Below are 27,793 nucleotides of genomic sequence, written 5' to 3'. Positions count from 1 at the left end.
GGCAGCTCAAAGAGCCCCCTTTCTACTTGGAGGTCACCTCCTTTGGGAGTTTTCAGTGAGCCCTGATCCTTGGAAGGGGGTAGGTTCTTCCTTCTTTATTATCAAATTTTGACCACTGCCTTTCTTGGGTGATGCAAAACTGGCTGTAGGGAGTGCAGGTAGGGTGAGCTGGGCTGTGGGTTGGACATGCTTGCTTAAGCCTAAGAGACAGTGTGTAGCTTCTTCTGTCTCCTGCCCTACTTCTGGTGCCACCTCACCACGCTCTCTTCTCCAGGGAAGCTGCAGAAATGGGGAGCTTTGTGTCTGAAATAGCAGAAAATTCTTCTGCTCAAGCAGGACCACAGCATCCTACCCAAGGACATCCCAGGTGCTGCCAGCAGCAGATATCCACCTTCAGTTCCTCTGGGAAGAGCTGGGCCTGACTGAGCTCTGCTTAGAAGCTGTGGCCAGCCAGTCAGCACCCCGATGGAAATATCTGCTCAGGGCTTGACAGTGAAGAAAAGAATTAGTGAGCCAACATTTTGCTTTGGCTGCTCAGCCACGTGTGCTAATTCAGTTAAATTAACGATGGCCCGAGGTTCTCATGACAACCCAAACAACAACATAGAGGATGTGTAAATGGGCAAAAAACTCCCATGGAGTTCTTTTTCTAAAGCACTGGGGAGCCGAAGAGTGAGGCAGGGCTTCAAACACTTGCAGACCCATTCTGGCATCCCTCCTCCTCTCTGTCTGATACAATGTTGTATTGGGATTATGTGGCAAGGTTCTGGGGGCTGCGGGGGTGGTGTCTCTGAGAAGAGCCCAAAAGATGCTTTCATCAGTTATCAATAGGCAGCAAATTACATTAATCTCCTTCTGTTGAAGCAGTTCTGCCCATGGTGGTGAGTAACCTCACTGTCCTTGTCTTCATTTCACCCTATTTTCTCCCTCTGCCCTTCTGAGGAGGGTGGAGCTGAGCTGTCTGTTGGCGTGAAACCACCAGAGGTGTTTGTGAAACAACACTACTGCATAGAATTACAGGATGATTTAAGACCTGCAAGGTCTCTGATGTGGCAGATCCTCTGGTGCCACCAAGGATGAGCCCAGCTGTCCTTCTGGGGTGGACAGTGATGGGAATTGTTCTTCATAAAGCAGCCCTAAAAAATGTCGCCACTTTGGAAACTTGCATTTATTTAGGAAGAGTATTTCTCTGTCTGATTAATTGCGTGGGTGTCTATATGTGCTGGGAAAGGAAATACTATTTACTGGAATTGTACTATAAATGGCTGCAACTTCTAATTCGCTGCGTGATAAATATCATAATTGATACTACAATATGTTAACATTCAAAGCATGAGCTCTTTTTTCCTATGGATTTATTTTCATGCATAAAGTAGCTTGAAGAAACCTTTCAAAGACCAGGAGATCTCTGCATTACGAAGAGGATAAGACATTGTTTTAAAAGAAATGGCTATCAGCAGCCTTCTGTTTGCAGAAATAAATTATTAAAATTAAATGTATTTCTTGAAATTTGCAGAGCTGGGCTGAACAACTTGTAGATTGGTTAGATTTGCCCAGCGGGTCTCTGTGGAAGCTGGTCAACAAACCCAAGTGCTGCTTCATGTCTGAGCAGACAGCAGTAGGCTTGTGTTAAGTGGTGGAAATGCCAACACCATGCCAGAGCATGGTGGAGAAGCCTTCCTTTTAAGCTGTAATATAACTTCAGAAAAAATATGCTTTTTGCCATGTGTGGAGTTAGAGGACAAGATGGAGTAGTGCAGGAAGGACAGATTACAGCAGTATTATACATCCTTTTATTAAACGACCGGTTTTAGTTATGTATTCTAAATGCTCCTTTGCAGTATACTTTTATGCTTAGACTCTCAGTTTCAGACTCTCAAATTTTATTTAAGTGATGGGTTTCTGTTGAAATCAGTAGACATCTAGCACTAAAGTAACACCAAACTACAAATCGAGGGCTTTACAGCTTCTTGGTTTTGTGTGCAGAGCCTGGGGTTCTCATCCCCCCTATTAACCCTTGTACAAGTTTTCTGTTCATGAATATCTTGGAATAATGAAGTGGCATAGCTTTCATTTCCTCTAAATTGGAGATGGATTTAAGTAGAGAATCCTGCAAGGGAGATGGGGGTGGGGAGATTTTACAGACACTGAATCTCATAGTCAGTCCTATTAATTAGCAAATGGCTTTGGTTCTTTTAATTTCATTTTGATGCAGTAGCCCTCCTTCCAGGACCAGCGAGGTCTTTTCCAGCTTTATTTCCTCAGGGTACAACAAGCTTTAAGGAAGAGCTTGCCTGCAAACGGCTCTTTTTTTCTTTCCCTCCCCACATTTCCTGGTATTCTGCCTTCAACTTTTGGAGGTCTGAGGTTTATGGCTGTGTGTGTCTGCAGGCGCTTAATGGAGTGTCTCTGTTTTATTTTGGTGTGTGTATTCTTTTTGTTTTCGAGGCAGAACTGTTTTGCTACGTCTGGGCTCAATTTCCTATCGAGAGGACTGTTGGTTTTAATAGCAAAATGGGATTAGGCAAGATTTCACAAAGGAAGTAACTGTTTCCCACATCTTGGCATTATGCCTTTGGAGAATGTGAACATCTATGGTCCTTTGAGATGAAGTTGGCTTTTCTGAGGGAAGTAGATGCCTAATGTTAAGTTGGGAGGGTTGCCATATATCCAGTCTGTGCTCGAGTATTAATTATGCATCTTAGCTTCAAATTGCCCTTTTTGCACTAAACCTTGTTGGTATCCTGATGTTCCCTGCTGAATCAAATATCCTTGCCCCCAGGTGACTTTATCTGCTAGATTTGCATACTGAGGAGCTGGGTTTTGTTTGGTATGAAAATAATGCTCATATCCACCCCCCCCCCCCCCCCCGCCCCAGACATGTGAACTTTGCTATCTTGTTGCTCTCTTCAATTTTTATTACCCATTTGTAGATAACACATTTGCCTGAATTGGAGGGTCACATCAAGCTGGCAAAGAACTTAATGTTATTTAGCATCAGAAGAAGGCACATGCTGTAGTACTGGCAGGATCCTGGCTAACTTTACAAGCCTCTCTTTTGCAGAGATGATCCCTGTACATCCTACCTGTTTAACACAGGTGTTTTAAGAAGAATGCCTGTCTCCAGAGGTTAGACTGCAGGTGGCAGCAACAACCTTTCCCTGCAGCAGCTGGGGATGTTGCAACAGCCTGCATTGATTCCTGCGCATAATTCAGCTCCTTAGAAAACCAGCTCGGTGGTAAAACAGGCAACTAAGCAGGGAGTGGGGAGATTGCCATCTAATAACTGAGATGCAGGGACACTCTTTGTTTTCCCCTCCCTTTTCTTCTCCTTAAGAGGAATTCAGATGGCTGGAGGGAAAATAAAGGTCTGCATTGCACAGTACCAGGCATACGCCAGAAATCACATTTATGTGTGGTGATTGGTTAGTCTGGCAGGGTTTGTCTGAGTCCTCTATTGAGCAGCTTTAGGCTTTTTGTGCTTTTGGGTGTGTATTTTTTTCCTGCTATTCCTTCTGTGCAGCGCTCTGATAGCGGGGAGCTGTTATTTTGCGATACCAGTAACCAAAGGCAGCAAGTCGTTTTTGTGCATTGTTTTTCCAGGCAGAGACGCAGACCTCTGGGGGGCTTGAATGCTCCGTACAGGAACTTTCTGGCTGACAAAGGCATAGCTTTCCCAAACCCCTGGCACTGGCTGTTGGACTTGTCCATGCACTATGAGATGTGAGCCCCACAGCCTACCTGCAAGCACTTCTTTGATTGTTTCTGCTCAGTCTCTATGTGTTGCTTGCTGTGGTTCTGGAGTTATTTGGTGCTGTCACTCAGAGAACCACCTCCATGCTGAAATACATTTTCCAGGGGAGTTGCTGTCAAAGTGGGCAGGCTTGATCTGTACACATGTGGCAGGTTTTTAGAAGCTGACTGGAGCTGCAGGTGTTGTCCAGTGGCTGGGCTCATGCAAACAGGCATTCTTGTTCCCTATATTGAAGACATGAGAGAACTTCATTAGAGTAGCATGTTGACTGACTATGATATGAATAGCATGGTGGCGAAGGAGGGAATGTCAACAAAGCCTTATATTGTCCTGCAAATTGATGGTGGTGTTAAAGGTGCATGGCCATTCTATGGTGCCAGTGTGTAATGTTGTGTATGGCTTTCTGGGAGACAGATTTTTGGGTATGCAGGTGTACAACACTTGCTTCCATTCTGAGGGACCTGCAGTTGTCTTCAGCTGACTTTAGAAGTCCAGCATCTAGGTTCTTCAGAAGCTGATGCAGTTCCCTTGTGAGTGAAGGGCAGTGCTGCCCACTAAGTGCCATTGTGTTTTGTGGCTTTGTTTCCCAAAAGAATGCCTGATCGGAAAGAAAGAGGGAGGAGAACTATGTATCCCCACCACACCTCTTCCTCCTTCCCTGTTATCTGTGTGGGGGGGGGGGGGGGGGGGAGGATGGGGACGGGGATGGACACCTCCTGAGGGAGGAGTAGCTCTGTAGAAAGTCATTGCTTTGCATTTCAAATGTTTAAAGGAAACTGATTTCCTACCATTTTCAGAGATGGACCTCTCCTTCACGTATGAGCTGTCCTTGGAGATATTTTAATGCATTTTACTTACTTTTTCACAAAATGAAGGTTTGTTAACACTGACAAAATCATGACACCTGAGTGACTTGACCAGATTGTCACAGAACACAAAACCATGGGGAGAGAAATCCAAGCAGTTCCTGCTAATGTTTTCTGAAGTCTGTTTTTTTGCTTCTTCACTGAGCTGACTTTTCATTGCAGGTCTTTCTTTAACTTCATTCTTGAGAAGTTTAGCAATGTTCCTGACAGACTTTTTCAATTTTGTTGTAGCAGATATTGTAGTCAAGCCAGAATAGGTTTCCCTTTGTTCTCTTCTTCTCACCCTCAACTTTCACAATGTGCAAATCAATCAAAGGGAAAAAAAAAGTATTATTTGCTTGGTTTTCTCATTCTAGCAATAGGATAGGGCAAAGTGATTGGGTTTGTGACCCCTTGGTTCAAAATGCCTGGTTGACAACATTCATTTTTTTTCTTCCTGCTGAGGTGAATGACAAGTTCCTTATCTGCCCTTGGTTTGGGTATGAATCAGTATAGAAAGATGTCTGTCTGTCCTTGCAAAGACAGATGTTCAACGTGTCTAATTGCAGCAGAAATGGGTTAGTGGCCAGAGTGCAGGTGGAACTACTGGAGCATGCTGATCAATACGTGCCAGCACTGGAACTAGAGTGATTTGTGATGCATTAAGGTATGCTGTCTCGTGTTTCAACAGTCTGATAGTACAACACTTTAATTACTGTTTATGCATCCTGAGACACTTCTGTTTCTTCTGCCACCCTTTGCAGCAGCATTGAATGTTCCCAATATGAAATCTAAAGCAGTATTAATGTGGATTTCTTGAAGACTCTATCTTTTCAGGATAGAGTATCTCCATAGGCTTGGGTTTTTGGTTTCATAGAATCATAGAATGGCCTGGGTTGAAAAAGACCTCAAAGATCATCTAATTTCAACCCCCCTGCTGAGTGCAGGGTTGCCAACCACTAAACCAGGCTTTCCAGAGCCACGTCCAGCCTTGCCTTGAATGCCTCCAGGGACGGGGCAACCACAACCTCCTTGGGCAACCTGTTCTAGCACATCACCACCCTCCGTGTGAAAAAATTCCTCATATCTAACCTAAACCTCCCTTATCGTAGTTTAAAACCATTTTGTAAGGTTCCTACATTGAAGAGGAGTAAATTAAACTGGAACATCTTAGCGCTTCTCCAGCAAAACTTTTCTGCAGTGCAAGTCTTCCACCAGCTCCTGAGGATAGCACATTTCTTTACCACTTTCCCCTTGCAGTTGTGGTGAGTGACATCAGGCTGTTATTAGCAGCATGATGGATTCTTGCTGTGGCACATCACAGTGGGCTTGGTCCTTTGCCACAGCTGGCTGTTGTTGAACTCAGCTGAATGTCAGGTACGGAGAGCTTCAGTAATGCAGAATGGATGGCAGCCATCTGTAGAAAACATAAATATGTAAATAATAGATGAATTCATGCCACTCTGCCAGATTATACACATGGATAATGCAGTCAATGAAATTGATGAGAAATAATTGAGTAAATACATGGGATTCCTTTTTCTTTAATCCTAAACAAAAGAACCTGTTTAAGAAGATCACGCAAAATCTTTAGTTTAGGGTTGGTATTTTTAATTATCATCTTATCTCTTGTTCTTTGGAACAAGAATCTCAGGACAAGAGCTGGAAAAGTCCTGAGCCTTTCTGCTGGGGCAAGCAGGCATACATTTACAGACTGAGTGCCAATGGGATTGTAAGTAAATAGATAAATTGCTAGTGGCATAATTTCTTGGAAATAAGCATAGCAAATTAGACTTGTTAAAGCAACAGCTGAAAGGTCTAATGCCATTGAATTGTCAAAATAGAGAACTGCAAAGATCCTTGGTTAACTTACATACAACCAAAGCAAAAATAATGGGAAAATAATGAGCATTTATTGTCCCTGTCTCTCTGTATTCATTATTTGAAGTTACGACATTTATCAATATGAAATTAAAGTGGTAAGATGTGCATGTTGCACGGTTATGTAGGTCGGTCAAAACTAGAGGAGATGAGAAATTTTAGAGGTACTCATTAGAGGATGGCAAATGAGCAGTAGCAGTAATACCGTTGTAAGAAGATGTGCATTAGAAGGAGCAGTCGGGACTATGAAAGTGTGTTAGCAGGACCTAGGTCAGTTGGAAGGATGAGTGATGTGTTGCTGGGAAGAGAACAACAAGATCTGGCTTATGTGCAGGGGAAATCTTGTCCAAATGTTGAAGAGTAGTGTAAATTGTCAGGACTGTTGTTGGGTTTGTGAGTGTCATTGATATACCAATGCTGCCTGCCAGCTTATGGTGGAGATGGAGCATTCTGTGTATTCCACAAGATGCTGTATCTAGAAGGGAGGCCCTGCCAAAATAGACCAAGTGCATAGGACCCAGATTGAGATACACTGGGTTGGAGAATATCTTTTCTTGTAGAAGACAAGGGAAGAATTTATGTAAGGAGAAAATTTGGAGACTACTCTCCATCCCATCCTATCTCTTAGTTTGACCCTAGTACAAAGTAACTGGTATTAGAATAAAGATTGCTGAAAGTTGGGCTGCCTGTGGCTGCAGGCTGTCTCTGATCTGAAGGTTCAGTGGCTCTGCAGGCAGGAGAGGCTGCTGCTGTGCCTTGGCTTTGACCAGGAATGGTTCATCTGACCTTAAAACCTACTCACTGCTGCCTCAATAGTGATTGCTGCTGGAGCCAGTGAGGCAATTCACAGGGCTGAGCACGGTTTGACTTGCACAGTTCCTAGCTCTGCAATGAGGTTTGACAGATGCTATCAGTGTATCTCCCCATAAATAAATATGTAATCGGGCTGCGTGCTACACTTTCACATCCTGAGGAAGAAATTCTGACACTCCTGTCCTTTTATCTCTCGCATCCCTCAGCAACTGTGAAAAACCCTCTGACCTCAGATGCTCATTTTTATCAATTCATTTCAGCAGGAGTTGATGCCTGTGGAGTTCTGTTAGTCCATGTTATGAAGGAGGAGGAAAGCAGCAGGCGTTTTGTTTAAATTCTTAATTGCAGGCACAGTGGGATTATGGAAATGTCAAGAGGGAAGTGACAGGGAAGACCTGACAAATACAAGGGGGTTGGTTGATTCATTGCTTTTGCTTTTCTTCTGGGAAAGTGAGTGGGTTATGAGTCCAACGAATCCTGTGGGCTCCTCAACCAGTACACACATATGCCAGACTGGACTGGGTGGCATGCGATCTGCTGTGATTAGCAGCCCTTGCTCAGGACTGGCCTAGCCTTAGCAAAAGGTAACAGAATAGGCATGTGTTGGCAAAGCTGGCCAGAGAGTCAGAGCAGCAGAAGTTTGTGCTCCTTTGTATGAACATGTACTGATAGAGCTGGTGTGAGATGCTGGCGTATCTTCTGCCCATGCTGTGTCAAACATTGTGCAAATCTTGGTTCTCCTGCTCTGTAACACTCAGGCTGGGTGTGGGGCAGGAAAATCCCAGGAGGGGGCTGACTCCAGGCAACATCATAGAATCACTATGTTTGGAAAAAGACCTCTGAGTTCATCTAGTCCAACCTTTGACCCATCACCACCATGCCTGCTAAACCATGCCCCTAAGTAGCTGACAAATCTCTGCCTCGCTGTGATTTGGTGGACAGTGCTCTTAAGTTCCCTCTTATCTTCTCCAGTTGGACCTTTGTGCAAGGTTCTGTTCTTCACTGCAGGAACCTGGAGCCTGGTGGCTTCATTCTCACTTGTGAGCATGCATGGAGATGGTGCATGAATTTCTGACCTCCCTAGGCCTGGCAGGAGCAGTGTCTGTACCCCTCAGCTAACCACACTGAAGAAGAGCCACACAGACCCTGCCACGATCTCCTGGCTACTAGACTAACGAGTGAGATTCAAGCCCGGAGCTCTTGCAGAAATGAGTTTTCACAGCTTCTCAAGTGACTGTTGTGCCGCCTGCTCAAAGCTCACTGTGTTCAAAGGTCTTGTTCTTGCAGACCCTGTGACTTCATTTATCCTTCATGCTCTGAGCAGTCCTCTACAAAGCACATCCACCTTCTGTGCTTGATGTTGCAGTTGTTTTCGCAGTTGCCTGTTAGCTATCGTAAAGTCAGGGGCACAAAGTTCAAGCTAGCACACAAAGGTTTCTCATCCTCTCCTGAAGAGTTGCCTCCAGCAAGTCCATTATGTTGGCTAGTAAAGCTGCATGGAGAAGCTGCAGAAGAAATGTTGTGGGAAGCCACTGTCAGCCTGCATCTCTCCAGCATTGTAGGGACAAGAAAGGGAGGGAAAAAAAAGGAGACAGAAACACCTGTTCATGAAAAAGCTCCCAGGTAGAGGCAGAGGAGAAGATGGTGAGTGAGGGTCAAGATGGGTGCTGGCACTGGGGAGAAAAGAGGGATGATGACAGAAGTGGGGATGGTTGGCAGAAGAATAGGGAGGAAAGGTGCCCTTGTGGGTCTTACTGGGAGAGTGCCAGGGGATGGAGAGGTGGGACCCAGCGTATTGCTGTGTTGGCTTCTTTCTAACCACATCACCTGTTGGTGAAGGCTATACAGCCTGATCACATTTTTGTATTGCTTAACTTTGGTCCCATAGAGCTCATACTCACTGCCAGGGAGCATCTCTGACTTTGTAACCAGGGTAATCTTTTGAGTATATGTATTTTGGTAACCTTTGGGAGCAGAAACAGCCCTGTTCTGCTGCCAGCTCTGAACCTGGCCATGGGAGCACTGGGTCACAACTGGAAGTTATTAAACATTTTCCCACCAATGTCACTGGAATTAGGTTTAGGACCTAAACACTGTCCTTTTGCTCTCTGTCCTTGCTTATTTTCACAGCTGCTGGGGGAGGGATCTCGTTCCTGCCTTTTGGGGCTATTTGGCTGCCTTGTTGCTTGCTAAAATGGTGTTTTTCTGCAGTAAGGTATTGGGAAAGATGTTTGTGACTTTTTGAGCTAAACATTGCTGTTTCAGCAGCTAGCAATGAAGGTGAGACCAGGCAATTGTTCCATAAACAGCAGAACTAATGAGCCACTGGATTTGTACCCTACTTTCCTGACCTCAGCCTCTTCCCTCATAGGATTAGCTGCTCCCATGCAGCCCCTGTTCCTCTCCCCGTCCTCCATTCCGTTTAACCAGTTGCAGTCAGGAGTCTGTGCTTGCTGCGGTGGGGTGCTCTGTGGCTTGTTTGTGTGGATGCAGAGGGAAGAGGCCTGCTTGCCATGCAGAGCAGGCATTTTCTGAGTTCACATGACAGCTGAGGCATTAATTTGGCTCTCTCTTCCCCATCCCTGCATATTTTTTCATCCCCAGGATTTTTCAGTATTTAATTATCTCTGAGCCTGCTGTCAGTCTGTGGGGAACTTGAGTTCCTAGAAGAAGGAACCTGATAGTCATATGGACAACCCAGTTGCACTGACAGTGTTAAAGGGCATTCCTGCAGAACAGATTTCCCTGAAAGCCTGCATGGTGATGGCCCTTGGCCATCTGTAACCTGTATGGGAAGCCAGCCACTGCCACACTGCACATTGACATGACTTTGAAGGGAATAGCCAAAGTACAAGCAGAAACAGAGCAGAGAGCGTGGCGACGTGAACGTGATTACAACGGATGCCCCTGAAAGGAAATCTGAGATGTTTGGGATATTCTGACCAGTTCTTTAGTATTGAAAGAGCACCCCATAAGTTTTCCACAGGCCAGGCAGGCATTTATGGGACAGATATTGTGCTTGTCACAGCAGAAAGAGCAACAGCTGAAGTCTGTCCCTGCAGTGTTAGTGTCAAAATCAATCTCTCCCATTTAATGGGAGGTGGGAGAATTATGTACTGGGGGGTGAGCATGTTCCATGTTTGCAGCCATGCTGTGCGGCTGGGTGCCCAGTGGTCCAGTGCAGGTAAATGCCTTGGGATAGACTCTGATACAATTTCTCAATTGAATCCTGGTCTGAAGCTAGCTGAATTTATCAGTCTTTCATTTAGCCCCATTGGCACTGGATCAGGTCTGCTAAGCATGACCAAAGTCATCGTTGTGCAGTTCAGATTTGGACACTGAATACCACATTGTGCATCTGAACGTGGCCCAAACCAGACCACCGAGGAAGAAGTCGGAAGGAGACAGGGCCCTGCACTGTGCCTGCGAGTCTACATTCAAAATCAGCATCTTGTAAGGGCCCAAAATTTATCGCGATGCCGTTGTCATTTCCCATTCAGTGGCCTGACTGAATAAAGGAGTGCTGCAGAGAGCTCTGCATAACTTGTTTGACTTTAAGAGTCAGTAAATGATAGATGTCTGTATCCTTGCATGAGGATAATCCAATTGTACAGTCTGGCTGGATTTCAGCTGTTCTCTGAAAAAGGAGGGAAGGAGTGAAATATTTACTTCTGGTACTTTTCACAAGGAGAGATGACAGAGCGTGGGAAAGTAAAAGCCAGTCTTGATGGACAAGGGCTGCAGGGGATGAGAAGTGGGGAAAATCTAATCTGCTTGCTGCTAGGACAGGATATAAAGGGACTTGGCAAGAAAAGAGCCATTCTTTTGATTTCTGAGGCAAAAAATGAAGGCAGCATATTCAATGAATATAACTCCCTGGTTGTCAATGCAGTCAGGTATGTTTGTGCCAGCCAGTCAATTTGACCCACAGCTTTGATTAAAAAAAAAATCAGGATCCCCAAATGTTCCAATAAAAGAGAGGTTATGGAAAAAAAGCGTGCCTTGGTTAAAGAGCGCCCAGCTCCAGAGTCATTTATAATGGCTGAAAGGATTAAATGTCATCAGGAAACCAAAAAGAAAATGAATCTGTAATTAAATGCTTAGCCTGGCCAAGGCGGTATGGCATTGCCAGTCTGAATAATGTATAGAGGAAACATCCCAAGATCTGTGCTTACTTCCCATTTCTTCATTAGCTGAATCTATACGAATGCACAACAAGCCAGCCGGGTGATTAACAGACTCAGGATTTGTTAGCATTTTGATGAAACCGGAACTCAAGAGCTTCAGCTGAGATCAGTGCCAGCTTGTGCACTGAGTTATGCAAACATGTAAAGATCTGACACCTGCCAAGAAGAGCAAACACGAGAGCAAGTCAAAACAAACAGTGAGACGTCTACCAGCTCATGACTGTGGCAGAACTGTGGTTGGGGATCCCTGGCTGCAGCTATCTCCTCTTTACCTGCCTTGTCTGTGCAGACCTGCATGAATTGCTTGAGAGTTGGGAGCAGGTTTGAAATTTCTTTTCTAATTAACATTAGTAACGAAATAAAATGTAAAAATGGTGGTTGGTTGGGTAGCAAAGAGCTAAATTTATGATGTTCTTCTAACTTGGTCATGTTGAAGGGTGGGAGAAATGAACTATCAAATTCAGCTTATAATGCACAGCAATCAAAATGGTGCAAAAAGGTCACTTAATTGTGTGTTATGATTCCAGGAAGATATTTTTTGTCTGAATATGGAGGCTTAGTAATTTTAAGTCCAATCAAGCTTACCAATTAGTAGAGACCTTCTCAGTGACAATTGTCAATTAACCTCAAGGCTAGAAATTTGGGATAACCTCAACCACTGCTTAAGCTCATGTCAGAATTAAAATAATACTCCAAAGCTTTAAAATAAGACTTTATCAAATTTTACACGTATGCTACCTGGCTATATGCATACTGCAAACCCCTAAAGTATCTGCTGCATTTTTAACACTATTTTCCAATTCTTTTGAAAGTTACTTTATTTTTTGCACCTAAATAGTACTATTAACCTTCAGAGCCTGCTGCCCTGCTTCTCCTCTTCAAGCTAGCAATAACTGATCTTGTCAGATCATTGATTCTTCTATCTCCAAATCACTTATTATTTCTGCCTGCTCTCTAGCTGTGATCATGTCCATTGGGGTGTTGGACTTTGCAGGTTTCTATGAGCTTTACCTGCTCTTTCATGTTGCCTCTGCTCTAGTTATAAAGTGTGTACTCAGCTGCTACAGTTAGCGCAATGAGTGCTGTGCAGGATGAAAGCCTTCCTTCCCCTCCTTCCGCCCATAGTCTTGCTTCCCACACAGACAGCCAAGATGCAGAAGAATCAATAATTAGCCTTCCAATGAACTTCTCTGCTAAGACTCCCACCCCAGCTTCCCTGGGAGCCAAGCCAGAAGCTCTTTCTCCAGGTATTTCCTCCCTCCTCATGTGAGGAATCCAGCCACAGCGTGCTTTCACTTCCCATCAAAGGGCTGTGGAGGCATCACACCTGCTCTGGGCTGTCCCTCTTACAGCTGGGTGTGCTCCCCACATATCCCTACCACAGAGTTGCTTCGACAGCCTTTATCAAAGAGCATAGCAAATGCAGAACTGCGAGAGTCAATGTTGGATGCTGATGTGTCGTTGTGCTGTGGTTTGGTAAACTTGCAGCTCTTGCTGTTGTTTGGTCTTTGATGGGCAAGCGGAGTTACTTCTCATTCTCACAAGTCTCCCATTAATTTCAGTCAAATCTGCTGGTAAAATTGCATACAGACTGAGCATGAAACTCAAACTATCATTACACTAAAGCAGTATTTTATGAAAGTTTGTCTGTGTGGAAATGCATAGTAATCAGAAACACCTTGACCTGATTGTATGAACAGCAGAAGGGCTCTGGAGCAGTGCAAGCTGAACTCCTGGGCTGCCCATAAGCTCTGGGCCTTGGCAGGAGAGCCTAAAAATAAGAGCAAAGGAGGTGATGCATCCTGAGGAGATGCTGGCATTTGTAGTAAAGGGCTGTACCACCTTCTTGAGCACTGTCCTGCTAACCCAGCTCTGGCTCTTGGACAGATATCTGCTCTGGAAGGCGCTGTTAAAGACCATGCCATGTTAAATAAGGGTCAGGTAAATTACTTCTGAGATAGCCCCTGTGTTCCCAGTGAGGATGAGTTCCTGATGTTGGAAAAAAGATCTCACTTCAGATATAGGCAACACTGCTTTAGAGAAAGGATGGTCCTCACTTTCAGTGCACTGAAGGATCTATTTAGGTGTGATTGGTGAGGAAATCTCTGGCAGAGAAATTGCCAAATGTGAGGGTTGGGCACAGGGAAGAGCCAATTTGAGACTGAATTGGGCATTGTTTGAGTGCAGGCACTGGGGCTGGGTGGTTGCAGACATGCAGTCAGTGTGGCCAGAAGAGATGTCTGCACACCCAGATGGAGAAGGCAGGTGGCATCGTTAAGACATGGCACTTTATTTTAGTAACCCATGGGTTACAAGGAGAATTTTAATGGGCCTTGGGTTACCTCTCAAGAATTCTGCAGCATTTTCAGGTTAATAACACTGACATGTCTTATCGCACCTTCGCCATCAGAACTGTAATGGGGAAAACCCAGCATATTGTTAGGAGTTTTAAAACTGCCTTGAAATCTGTCAAGGGAGATAAACTATCTTTATATCAGAAAATAGCTTCCCTCTTGCTATCTGGTGGAAGAACACACAGCACCAAAAAGATGCTCCTGCCTAACAGCTTATTAGGAGGAGGCAGACTTGCAGGGTGAAAGGTGAGAGAACTGAGAGGATTTTTGTGCACCACTTGAAGAGGGAGGGACTCTGGGGTTTCAAGGAGATGAGGTTTCAGGTGTGTGAAAAGATTTCTGGAGAAGGGCAACAGCATATCTTGATGCTATGTGTAATTGGTACATCTGTAGTAGCCTCCTGCCTTCAGCTACAAGCAGAGCTGAAGTGATGGGAGATGAGATGCTCTGGAGTTGAGGTAATAAATAATTACAGTTCTGCTCACACCCCTCCTGGTAAGAGGGTGGAACAAGATAGTATGTTTCACTGACTGTGGCTACAGCATTGCACAAAGATCTGTACGGGCTTTGGTATGCATTAGACTGAGACATGGCATTTTGTTGGGTTGGAGAATGCTTTTCTTTAGTGTTTTTTTTTAAGGTAAGTAAAGCATTTCCTTCCAGAAAGTCATTTTGAGATGAGAAGCCAAAAGGCTGCATTGGCAAACTAACCAAACCAAATGAGGGCTGGGTCAGTGGATCCAGCTGTATCCATTGCTGGGGAGGAAGGATAGATGTGGCACTGAGGGACATGGTCTGCGGGCATGGTGGTGATGGGTCAGTGGTTGGACTCAATGATCTTAGTGGTCTTTTCATAGAATCATTAATGTTGGAAATGTTTCTAAAAACCAGCATCTAAATTACTTCTGTTAAGTATGTGGCTTCACTGAACACAGGCCAATGAAACAAAATAGAAACGCATAGCGAAAGGCATTCTGAAGATGGGAACATTTCTGACAGTGGTGACGTGTAACCAGATGTCCAAATTCACTCTTGGAGAGCATGAGGTTTCCAGCTGGAAGTCCTGTAAGACATCACAGGTGCCAGCTCAGATACACCAATCTGAAAAATCACTACTGATTCCTGCTCAGACCTCATCTCCCATGTCACTCTGGATTCCTATGCCTGTGACTTGGCTCATAGGATGTCCTGGGAGGTAAAGCTCATCCTCAAGGCTCTGCTCTGGTGGGGAAATAGGCAAGCAAAACAACTGAGCTGTTTCTGACAGGAAGTGCCTTTGTAAGAGACGGTGACCAAAAGATTTTGGAGCTAATGAGAGCTAACCTCACAGACTGAAAGAGGGAGCTGTGGGAAGATTGTGGGCTGCTGGAGTTTTCTCCCTGCGGAGCTGATCCTGTTGGGAGCTGTTCTTGGCAGTGTTCAGGGGATGCAGGTGAGGTTGTCCCATGCTCACTTGTTGAGGATGGACAGCTGCACAAATACAAATTCCAGCCAGGGCCTTTGGGGAAACCCACAGCCAGTCACAGCTTGAGATCTTCCCTTCATCCCAGCTTCCCTGGAGCTGCCATGCCGTTCCATTCCAAGTTCAATATGAAGATGCTGAAAATCCTTTTGAGGCTGATACCCTCATTCTGCTGCAGGTCAGACGCTTACCTGCCCTTGTCCTGAGGCTACAGGGATGTTCTGTGTCAAGATGCCAGCAGGACTCTAATGAGTTTTCCTTCCCTGTCTTTTATTAGAGAGCCTGGTCTATGTGTCAGACGTCCCTGTACATCCAGAGAGGCAGCAGCATGTGCCCCAGACTTGTGCCTGGTATGTGCTCTTCCAGAGCAGCATAGCCTAGCTTCAGAAGATCTATGTCACTGAGGCAGGCCCAGCATGGAGAATAAAGCACTGGATTGTCTCATGCTGGTCCTGATGAGAAGTTGTGGTCCTCTGTGAGTCACTGGGTGTGGTCATGAGCAGAGGTGTGAGAACAGACACTTAAGGGGTCCTTGAGCTCAAGGCAACTTTTTGGGAAGGAAATCTGAAGCTGTTCAAATTTAGCATAGATGAAAGTAACATTAATAGTAGTGACTGGGTTTTAGGAGGTGGGCTTTCTGGGTTTTTTTTTTTGGTGTGTGGAAACCTTTCCAACAGCATTCCTTTTGTTCTCAATCTGCATTCTGCATGTCAGGTTTTTAGGAGTGGGAGGTTGGCTGCCCTTTCCTACAGATGGCTCATCAGAAGACTTTCTCGGGGTACTCACTTCCACGAGGAGGAAGCATACAAAAGCAGATGAGATAAAAACAGCGAAGCTGAAGGTCAGTTTTTGAACTAGGTTGGTTTTTACTGCTGTGAGCCAGTACTGAGCAACGAATTGCCATCGTGTTTGTGCTCATAAATTGGCTAGCGTGGGAGGGTAGGCAGTAGGAAGGATGGGGGAAGCAATGTTTTTAAGTAGATATTTATGGAGAATATCAACACTTGGCATTTCCTGATTTCAGAACAGTGGAGGAGGAACAAAGAACTCCATCCTGCCTCCTCTTTCCCTCCTGCCAATTAGGACCACAGCCTGCTACCCTTGGTCACATGGAACATCCACTTACTCACTTGTGCCAAGCATCACCTTCACACATGGCTTCCTTCCATCCAGTGGTGAACAGGAACAAACCCCATCCTTGGGAGGCCTCATTTCTGCTGACTGTGTGCAAGCTGGCTGTCTTAGTGAATAACATCTACTTTCGAAGTCTTTCTCTTCAACTGGCTTTAGCACATTTCTCTCTTGCCCCTTGCATTTGCAGGTATCTAGGAGGTAGTAGTGTGCTTGACCTTTTGGCTTTCCTTCTATTTACACCCTTGGGAGTAGATGATCCTCTCTGATCTAGAGTGATTAGAGCATCTGCTTGAGAGCACGAATTCTCTGTATAGCCAGGCATGGGGACACAATCTACACAGCTTGGGAGCCCACCTATTTGCTTAGATAAACATCCTACCTCCCAGGCAGTTGCTGGAAGACCCTTGCCAGTCTGCATTTCTATGAGTCTCCTTAAGTTCCAAGCATCCAAGAGCCTCAGCCTCTCTGATTTAGACTAGTATCCCAAATATTTGCATTTTTGTTCTCCATATTCTGCCATCACCTGCTGCTGCCAGCGCTTTGCATCTTGGCAGCTGGCTTTTGTCAGAGGGATTGATCCAAAAACATTGCAAGGTGTTGGAAAACCTTAACTGCAGTTAAATGAGAAGCTGTTGTTTCAGCAGCATCTGGAGTTTCCAGCTTTTTTCTGCACTGCTGATGGTTTCAATCACTGCTCCTTGGCTGGGGTGCAGCATCCCTGGGAAGCTCTCTGCCTCTGAGTCCACAGATCTTGTGTTTCTCTTGGCCCAAAACCATTTGTCTGTTCTCCACCAGATCATGTCACATTACGGGGAAGATGAACAGTCCTTTTCCATGGAGCACTGATTGCCACAGAATGCCTTTGATTGATGCACATGGGGATTGCAGCAATATGTTCTTGCATTTTGGAGCTCCTGCATCCAGAGCCATCTGTGATCCCAGCCCAGAGCATGGTGTGAGGCCAAGCTTTGGGCTTTTCCGCTGCTCCTGGTTCTGAGTGCCACTTGGCCCAAGGTGTGTGGGGGTCTGTGGTGGGGGACAGAGCCTGGCCACAACTCTGGGCTCCCTTGGGAAGTTGTGTAGTCCATGATAATTTTCTGAGGGTGCTTCTAGCAAGGAGCTGGGCAGCTGAGCTGCTGGACACACCGGGGAAGGCACTCAGCAGGCTGAAAGGTAAGGCTGGACAAAAACCTGTTTCCCAAAGCTGAGCTACTCCAATATAATGGAAAGGAGAGGCGTGGAGCATTGTTTGGTTCTCACTGTTAGGTTTAGCTCATATGGGAGAAGGGAGGGTGGGTGGGGAGAGGAATGACACAGGACAGCCAAGAATACAACAAGTTCCATACAACAACCTCTTCTGCCTCTGCTTCAAGAAGGAAGACATTTTTCAGTGATGTCCTTGAGCCTTTCCTTATGGCTCACAGAGCTCAAGCCTGAGCAGTTTGGCATTTCCTTTGCTTTGCTCTGTGCCTCTTTGCTACAACAGTGGAAATCCCCATGTGCCGTGCCTCGGTGAACTCCCTTCCCAAAACCCAGCACAAGTAGAACCTTGTTCTAGGAAGAAACAGCTGCTTTTGAGGGAATGGGGCAGAGTGGGCATCTTGCTGCCCCTTGCATGCTTGCAATGCAGTATGGATCAGGAGGAACCCTCTTAATGCTTTTTGTTAATGCTTTTTGTCTCTGGCAGCAGGTCTTCCCAGAAAGCTTTGGCTTGCTTTCTCTCTCTCTCCAAAGTAAAACAACCCTGTGAGATTATTAGTGTTTTACTTTAAGAGAAACAGAAATGAAAAGGGTTTTGGTGGAGCTACACTGTCAAAAATTGTGCTGCTCTGGGGAGGTTTCCACTTGCTTAAGTTGTTTTTTTTTTAGGGTGGATATCTTGCAAATTTCGTGCAAATTCTGATTATTTGGGGTAGTCTCATGTTATTGAGGAGCAATGTTTTAATTACCCAAATGAATCCTATCTGCTTTGTTTAAAAGGGGATGAGTCTAGCAGCAGGGCATTTTTGAGGGGAGGCATACGCTTTGTTTGGGTCGTGTTTGAGTCTATTATAAACATCTAAGCCCCAAGGAGCTCAGGATCAAACGCTGCCTTTGAAATCAGGAATTAAACCTACAATTAAAAAGAGGAAAAAAAAAAGAAAGAAGTCTTCCCTGCTAATAATGTCTGTCTACCGGTTCGTGCACATCACCAGAGCTGCTGGGGAAGAACTGGAGGCAGGATTTCATCCCTGCGAGTTGCATACGCTGATTAAAGGCAGTGTACGAGCCCTGCTGTGGTGTCAGCTGGGAGCTGTCTCTCTCAGCAGCACAGATGCGCAGGACAGCCCGGCTAGCGCAGCGTGGAGGGATTTGATTTTGTGATGATGAAAGAATTTGGTTGTGTTTATGTTTGCACAGGTTAGTGCTAAACCCATGCTGTCCTGAATCAGCAGCAAGGGGATCATTTGCATTTCTAATTGAGGTGGCTTTGATTGCCTTCAGGCTCTGTCTGTGATTGCTTTCTGGGAGCTGCTGTGTTTGCAGAAGCTGCCCTGGACAAGTCAGCATGCTGGGGGGGCTGGGGTTTGGCCTTCACTGCATCAAGCAGGTAACCCACAGCTCAGGGATATGCACTGGAGCTCAGGAAGCCTCGCCCTGCTCCTGGCCTCGCTGTGTGACCCTGTACAGTGCTTTGTTTGCTGTTTTGCTTTTGCTTGCAGTTTCCAGGGATGTTTTCACTCAGGCTGCAGGCAGCAGCGGCACAAAGGAGCCCTGGCCTCTGGGATGCCCTGGGTCCACCAGATCCCTGTGTGAATGTGACCCAGGCTCAAGTCCCACTTCTCCCAGCAGCTGGGATAGGGATTCTTCCTCTTTTAGTTTTCTTTTTTTTAACGGAGTATTACTCCTGTCCCTACTGATTGTGCTCTCGGTTCACAGATGGGCTGTTTTGGGTGCTGAGCTCTGTTGGTAAAAAACCTGGCCCTAGTTTCTCTGCAACTGTGCTGTGGCAGAGCAATGCTTTGGGGCCTCTCCCAGGGCTTCTGGGATGCTGCAGGAGAAAGGAAACAAAAAGGGAGAGCTGGGGTTGCACTAAGTCCATCTACTCCAGCAGTCAGGTGGCTTCCTCTTAACCCTCAGTGGGGCAAAGCAGAGGGAACTGGTCATAGGAGATGATCAAGCAGTGGATATCCCAGTGGTCCCCTTGACTGAGTGCAGCAGGGGCAGGATGGGAGAGGAGAAGTCTATGGCTTGTCTGGTGCTTGTGGGCCTCAGGAGTGGATCCAGAAGGGATCAAAGCTGGAGCCTGGAGTGAATGACAGGCAGCGTTCGATCCAGGCGCCTGACGCTGCTTGTCTTTATGTGGCATTTGAGACGGTGTGGGCAGTTTGCTCAATTTTTCTCTGTCGACACTGCTTTGTTTGGAAGGTTGTAGACACATGTCAGCGGTGATGGATAGATTTGTTTGACTTCCTGTCAAATCAATGATTACTCATAGAAATCTCTTTTATTAGTTTATCATAGGAAGTTCTATGTCATTTATCCCAGCGGAGGCTTGGCTAGCTGGTGCCAGTGAGCAGTGCTGCCGAGAGTTATTGCTGAGCTTTATTGGGCTGCTGCTGCTGTTTAATTTCTGACACGGTATTTTATTTTTATCTTGGTTTTACACTGGGAAAGACTTGCTCCTCTTTTTGCCTAGATTGAAAACAGGCTGTCATGGTTTTCCTTCCCCACGCCAGCCTGGCACCTTGGAAATATGCAAGGATATGCCTGCAGCACCCAGATTTATCCTCCCCCCCTGCTGGGTTGTGCCTTGGCATTTCTGAGCCATTGAAGGTCTTAATTTCTTCAGTATCGTAGGAGTTGGAACTAATGGGTATGAATCAGAGGAAGAGGAGGTTGATGAGTTAGATGGGAAAGTCATGGTCACTTATTTCCATATCTTCTGCTCTTGGTTGGCTTTATGCTCAGAGAGGAGATGGAGCTCCCCTAATGTTTTTAGGGTGGCTTCACTGCCTGCTGCATCTCAGCTCTGTCAGTTACCCTGCAGAGCTGGGTCCCAGAATGCAGTCCCTTCGTGTGGACCTCCAGGTGGAGGGGCTGGAGCACAGCTCGTGGGGCAGTTCTGGGTGTAGCACTGTCACTGGTAAACATCAGGTACTGTTTCTTCAAAATCTTCAATGCGGGCAGGGAGACTTACTGTTCAGGTGCAGCTCGTGCATATACGAGCAATACAAATAATTGGGGTTTTAGCTCTTTGTCAGAGTTCAGGGAATCATTTCCCATTAATCCAGTCTATATTTTCGCCATTGGACTTCTAAGAGATCTGAGAGAGAATGGCTTGGGATCATTGTGGAAAGAAAGATGCTTTCAAATAAGTTTCAAAACTAATCTTCAAAAGACTTTTTCCTAAAATCTGTTTGATTAAATGAATCATCTGTGCTGTTCTGCTCTCGAGTTTTCTCACTTGTAACAGAAATCAGGAGAAACTTGACTGTATTTTCAGCCTGTTTTGTCCTGAAGGAGTTGTGCCTGTGCTGAGTTGCTGCAGCTCCTTCCGCCCTCTCCAGTGGCTGAGCACATCCAGAGCTTTGGAGGCTGCTCCTCCTGCCAAGCTAACAATGCTGACCTCTGAGTTCAAGCAGGATAGACTTATGTTTTCAGGTCAAGAGACCCTTGGCTCAGTCCCTGCAGATAAACTAAGCAAGGAGATGACTGCACGAGAGCAGAACCTCACTTTCTGAACACACAGAAATCATTTCAACCACCGGTGAAGCGAAACCGCTGGGGGAATTGAGGTGGGTATGGTACTGCTTCTCAGAAACACAATGACTTCACACAAGTTGCTGACGCTCATGTAGCCTCCTTCTCCCTCCTCAGGGCTGGAGACTTCAGCAAGTTCAGCATGTTCTTTCCCTGTTACTCCAGGTACTCCAAAGTCAGGCTGGGCCATGCTTCAGTGTGCTGTCCTTTGTCTTCCAGGAGGAGAGAAATATCTGTGTTTTTTTCATGAAATGTAGTTGGATGGCAGGGAAAACATTTCTGCTATGGAGCTAGTGGAGGACTCTGAGCCCTTCTCTGGTTTTGAGTGGAACAGGACACCTGTCTTTGCCGAAGTGTGTTTGCTCCTTGAGGCTGGAGCACCACAGCCAAGCGGGTACTCCACCAAATACTTCTTGTGAGCTCCTCAGCAGGAACTGATGTGGCCCCATATCCCTTCTCAGTCGTGGCTGTCTGTTGACCTTGAGCTCTGCACTGAGGTCTTCAAGGGAGAACAGCACCCAGCTGCTATGCTGTGTCATGGTGGTGTCCAGGCTTGGAGTAATTCTATGCTTCTACAGAAAGAAGCTGTGGGGAGGGAAAGGGAGTTGCTGAAGTTCTCAGTGCAAAGAAAAAAGACTCTTTTTAGATCAAAGATGGTGGAGGAGAGGTGTGTGCTTCCTGAAAGCAAATAACGAACCAAACAACCGGTCTCCAAATGGTAGACTTGGATTTATCTATCTCACTGAGCCAAGGGCATATCATATCCTTTCATCAGCAGCTAATCACTGACTCAGAAATAGTATCCTGGCAAGAGACAGGAGTGCCTCCCTTCTGGCAGGTTGTTAGAACTCTGCATCGTAAGAAAGCAATAGCCTGTTGCCCTTCCCACTGAAGGAATCCTTCCCTTCTCTGATGGAAAGTATTACCAGAGAGAGAAAATAATTTGCACTCTTATCAGACTCTTCTAGCTAGTAGTTAATGGGACCTAACGTCTGATTTGATTCTCAGGCAGTTCACAAATTAGTGAGAAGTGTGGGGTGTAGGAAGGAACGGAAGGGTGGAGAAATCCTCAGGAGAGGTGTGTGGTGTTTCCCAGCCCAGGGAGCCCATTACTTTTGCCAGCATGTAATGCAGAATGCAGTGATTGTTCCAAACAGAAATGATTTAACCTTGAATGAGAGAAACATAACCAAACAGCAGCAGTGGAACAATAAAGAAATTCCATCTCTGATCTCTTGTGACCCACGTTCTGCTCAAATGGCTCAGATGTCACCGATACATTATTTTCATGAGTGACTGTAAGTGCATTATGCATGAGTGTGTGGCCACTGGTGGATAAACGGAGAATTCTTCAAGGGAGCGTATATAATCTATTCGATTTCATAGAGCTGGACTGCACTCCTGTTTTTTTTTTTTAAGGATTGTTGCTGCTCAGCAGAAGAGTGTGGTTGTGCCTATAAGGGTTTGGCACAGAAAGGGATTTGTCATGCCTGCGCTGGGTTTGTTCCTGGAGCAGCAGTTCAGAGGAACCTGGAGCATACATGGCTCTAGCTGAGGGTAGATCAGGGACAGCCCTAGCTGGCAAGTCCTACCAGGGCTACCAGGGCAGCTCTACCTAGCCACATGTGGCTCTTTGGAGATGCCCACCTCCTCTTGTCCTTACAGAACTGCCCTGTTTGAGAGCCAGCATCCCACTCTGATGGTGAGTGCCCACCTCTCCTGCCCTCTGCCTTTGTAAATGCAATTGATGTCTGCATCTGTCATTATAAATTAAAATATCCATCTTGTAATAGAGGAATGGCTCCCAGTGCCCAGGCTGTGTCTGAAGAGCTGTGGCTGTGCCCTGAGCATTGAGCAGGGACCTAGCCTGTGTGGAGGGATGTTAATAGAATCATTTGGGTTGGAAGAGACCTTCAAAGGCCACCTGGTTCAACTCCCCTGCAATGAACAGGGACACCCACAGCTACATCAGGTGCTCATAGCCTGGTCCAACCTGACCTTGGGTGTTTCCAGGGATGGGGCATCCACCACATCTCTGGGCAACCTGTGCCAGTCCCTCACTGTCCTAATTGTAAAAACAAAACCAAAAAAAACTTATGTCCAATCTGAATCTCCCCTCTTTTAATTTGAAACAATTTTCCCTGGTCCTTTCACAACAGAACCTGCTAATGAGTCTGTCCCCTTCTTTCTTACAGCCCCCTTTAGGATGCTGTGATGACATATAAGCCATGTTGCCTGGTTGTGTTCTGAGTGCTGGTGAAGGCTGTTTTGCACTGATCCTGCAAAGCTCCTCTCCTTATTGTTCTTCCTTAATACCAGGTTGTTGCTCAGTGCAAAATTAGTGGCTCCTTTACCCCCTCTTTCTGGACCCTGAGCACTGGACCCCTGGCCGTGCCTTTGCAGGGACCAGCACACGGTGCACAGCTTCTCCTGTGTCCATGGGAGCTGGGTTGTGGTGTTACTGCCCTGCAGGAGCTCTGGGCCATGATAATAAGCAGCAGCCTTCTCCAAATGAAAGTGTGTTTGTTCATTAGATGAAACAATGCAGCACAGGGGAAGGGATTTTAAAACAACAAAAAGCCCATAGCATATTTTACCTCATCTAATCTTACAAGCTGTGTTTGATAGGCTTTTCTTTTCCCTTCTAGCTTATATTCTCCTTGCAGAGCTCAAATTCCCCTCCTGGGCTTTGCTCTGCTCTTCCTGATCCCTGCAGTGCTTGGTCCACGTGCTCTCACAGCACCCAGACAGGTGCCAAGGGCACAAAAAGGTCCTGTCACAGAGCTCAGCACTGGGTACAGATCCCACAGACAACACAGTGCATCGGCATCACTGCTGCTTGTAGCCCTGAGGGACTGTTTTTCCCCCCAGGAATTTAATTAGGCTGTCTGCAGTCAGAAGGGCATGGCATGGCAGCAGCTAATGAAAATCAACTCTACCGCAGCCATTTCAAGGAGCTTTGTCTCTGGGGCTTTAGGGCTGGCTTACACTGTGAGGGCAGCTCATTTCCAGGGTGTTGTTATGAGAGATTCGTGCTGAAAGTTCAGCTCTGCTGTTAGTATTGTAGAGGTGTAAAGGCTGTGTTAGTGCAAATACGTGTCCTGTGCCTTTGGGGTACAAACAGCCCATGGTTGACTTGTGTCACAAGGGCAGTGAGCCGGCGGTGGCAGCCTAGGGACAGGTGGAGAGGAAGGATGGGGATGTGTTAGAAAGGAATATTTCAGTGCTGGTGGTCATCTTATTGGACTTCCCTGCACAACTGGCTAAAGGATGCACACAGCTGATATATGGGACACTGTGGGGCACCCGCCCTTGATTCTATTCCTTCTAGGAGCAGAGGTGAGGGATGTGTGTGTTTCAACATTCAATCCCTTCCATCAGCTTTAGGTTCCACTGATTCATCTTCTGCTCATGAGGTCAGAAGGGAATGAGCAGTGCTGCTTTTCCCCGATGGTGTGAGTTCCCCAAGCTCAGTAGCCTGACTGCGTTGATGTAGCATCTGAAAAGAAATCCAAGGAACTGGGGGAATTATGCTGCAGACATATAGAATATTTGCAAAACCAAAACGTCACACTTCATCCCCATGTCTGAAAGTGTGAAGTTTTGGTGCCAGACATTATCAGCTCATGTCTGCTGTCCCCCCAGTGGTTGTTTGCTTAAACAAAGCACTGGGATTTGTGAGCTCGTGCCAGGCAGAGATCTGAAACAGGAGCTGGGTGACATGTCCGCATCCAGTCAATGGCCCTTTGTATTGTTGTGTTATGGGATGGAAGTGCAACACTAATTGAGGCAGATCCCAGGCCGTTTGGTATCTGTAGGTCGTAGTCTGATAGTTGTGAAGGGTGCTTTTTCCCCTTTCCCCCCCCCCCACACGCACACCCCAGGACTGTGGGATGATCTGGAGCAAGGAGCTGGGGTGTTCCCATATCATCACTGGGAACAAACTCACCCCCAACATGCAGCACGTGCTATGTGTGGAGCAGCAGGCAGGGCTCTGGCTGCCCTCAAACCTCTCACTCCATCTCTTTTCTTTTTCAGCTCGTGTCGTATCCATCCTCTTGTACATGCTCTGGGGCAGGAATTTTCTCTCCTTATGTATGTGCATGCAAAATGACGAGTCTTTGATCTCAGCACCTACAATCCTCTATTACAGACGAAAGACTATTTAACGACAATACCAAGGATCCAATTAATAATTTTAAACTACTATGCACATGGGCTTCTCCAAGACACGTCCAGCCCCTGTCTGCTTCCTGAGACAACACATTTGCACTGGGTATGCCGTGCAATGCTTCGCCCATTGAGCCCTGATTTCCTCCCCAGTCTTTCTAGCAGATGTTGCGTGGGCTCAGGGGTGTTACCCGTGCAGGCCCAGTGCCTGCTGAGGTGCTGGTGGAGCCCAGGGGACATGTGCCTCATCTTCTTTGTGAAGGGAATCATCTCTGCCTTGTACTGCCGATGTTATAAGGGAACCTGACACAGCTCATTTTCGCACCATGCCTTTGTCTTTTAATTCTGGAGGATGTACTTTCCCTGACAGAATTTCCAATTCAGTTCATTTTCTGTCTCTATAGTGGGAGGGGAGAAAAAGAGGTGGTTGGAGGGGTTTGCTGCATGTATTATTAATTGTCCTCATTTCAAGACAGCGTAGTCTTTTTCTGCCTGATATTCCCATTTTCTCATAACTGATATTGGCTGCAGATTTGAAAGAGGTTTGGTGTAATGAAATGATACAGATTTCTTTGTGGTCGCAGTGTTTTTGAAGTTAGGAAACGAGTTTCTTCCATTTATCTGCCGCTTACCGGCCCAGTGCCACTCATCAGTCAATTGAGCTGCGTGTTGCAGAGCAGTTGATTAATGAAGTTACACGCGTTTCCTAGGCTGCTTAGAACATCGCTCAGAAGATGCTGTGTCAGAACCTGTCCACTAGACATCATTAAATCTGCAGGAGCAGGAAGATGCTCTCGCACACAGATGAACAGGGGTGGGTCATTTCCCAGCCCTATTGATCCTGTTAAGAGGCAAGTGTGGCCTTGGGTAATAAACAGGGCTTCATGTTGGGGCTGTGTGCTGCTGCATGTTGATTTTCAAGGCTGGCAGCTCTCCTTCCTGCAGAGCCTCCGGTCCCAGGTGGAACGAGTGTTGTGATTTCAGCCCAGTTCCCGATGAACGCTGTCTCAGAGCAGGATAAAAATGCATTTCGACTCAGCGGACCACAATTTGGAAAGTGTCCTGCTTCCATCTGAGCCACATCTGAATGAGGGAGACAGCACATTTCCAGTAGAAGTAACTAACCCGTTAATGAACCTTGGAGAGGAGCAGTGGGAGATTGCTCTGTGTTCAATGCGCGAGTTTGGTTCCTGCTTTTCCTCTCCCCTGCAGCAATTCTCATCTCTTCTCATGGCTCTTGTCAAGGCGTTAGTGCTCGCAGTGAGGTTTGGACACTGCCTGCTGATTGCTGCTCCTGAGGGGCAAGGCTCATGTCCGCACTGCCCGCAGCTCTACTTGGCTCAATCTTCCCTGCTAGACACTGAGCCTACGGCCTTCCCCTCCATCACCCTGAATCACTGTGTCCAAATCTCATTCCTCGTTCTGCTATGTAGCCCTGACACCAGCCTGAGCCCTCTCCTGCAGCATCCCAGACAGCCTCTCCATGGGGAGCAGCTCTGCCCAGTCCTTGCTTGCACCATTTCCTCTAACTTTTATTTCTTTGGCTTTCCTGGAGCCATCAATGTGGGATTGTCCTCTGCCTTCTCTCTTCCCCCAATTAGCCCCTTGCAGCTCATTTCACCCCCCTCCTCTCCCCGTGCCCCTGGGCTGCCTTGTCATTGCAGCATGCCCCAGAGCTGCGTCAGGACCCAGCCATTCTCTTGCTACAAAGGCAAACATCTCAAGGCAACTGGAGCACGTCCAAGAGGATTTGTGGTGCTTCCAGCCTCTCCCTGTTACTGACTCCTCCTTTCAAGTGTGGCCAGGGCTTTGTCTGTTGGTAGTGGGGAGAATTAATAATTTCCTTTTTAAAAAAAAAAGAAAAAAAATCAGCTTTAAACAACACCATCTATTTTTTTAATATTTTTTTAACATAAAAAGGCGTGTAAAAGACATAACAAAGTTGTTATAAGTTCAAAAGGAACGCTAATCCCTGTAATGTGGACTAATCAACTCTTATCCAGACAATCCCCTTGTATCTCTCAGGCCTTAGTGTGGTTATGGATTCCCACAGGCAAGTGCAGGGCTTTAACTCTTTCAGAGCTGCCTTGAAGCCTGCAATCACTGTCTCTGCAGCGATGCTGCAGTGCTATTATGCTGCAGCTCTCTGGCCTGTTCTTGGATTTGGAATTCAACGGTACCTTCGCTTCCCAGGCTGATTTTTGCAGTAGGTGTGGAACCACAAAGTACTTTTCCCTTAAAGGGTTGCACTGTGAAGATCCTTAGTGGAGCTGTTCCAGCTTTGCTTGCATTCATTGCTCATGTCAGCCTCCAGGCTCTGTGGATCTCTCAGTGTGGCATCTTGGAGGAGGACAGACCTGCTCCCTCAGCCAGAAGTGTTCTCTTTCCTTTGGCAAAGATGATGCTGTTCAAAGAGCTCATCTTCAAACAAGTAACCCCAGTCATGCCCT

The 27,793-nt window shown here is 46.3% G+C and overlaps 1 long non-coding RNA gene across 3 annotated transcripts; it reads left to right on the top strand.

The window, feature by feature from the left end:
• Window positions 26-27,110, top strand: LOC110398975. Of its 3 annotated transcripts, XR_002438784.1 has the most exons (6): window positions 38-79; window positions 15,385-15,474; window positions 15,574-15,646; window positions 16,011-16,137; window positions 16,321-17,444; window positions 25,212-27,110. It is a non-coding gene; the product is annotated as an uncharacterized LOC110398975 (long non-coding RNA). The 3 variants fall into 3 exon arrangements; XR_002438783.1 differs by lacking the exon at window positions 25,212-27,110 and having other exon boundaries at window positions 16,321-17,708; XR_002438785.1 differs by lacking the exons at window positions 15,385-15,474; window positions 25,212-27,110 and having other exon boundaries at window positions 26-79; window positions 16,321-17,708.

This window comes from Numida meleagris, chromosome 4, assembly GCF_002078875.1.
Source record: "Numida meleagris isolate 19003 breed g44 Domestic line chromosome 4, NumMel1.0, whole genome shotgun sequence".
In the NCBI taxonomy this organism is placed as follows: domain Eukaryota; kingdom Metazoa; phylum Chordata; class Aves; order Galliformes; family Numididae; genus Numida; species Numida meleagris.
The sequence above is the reverse complement of the archived record's forward strand: the minus strand, read 5'-3'. Positions and strand labels throughout refer to the sequence as shown.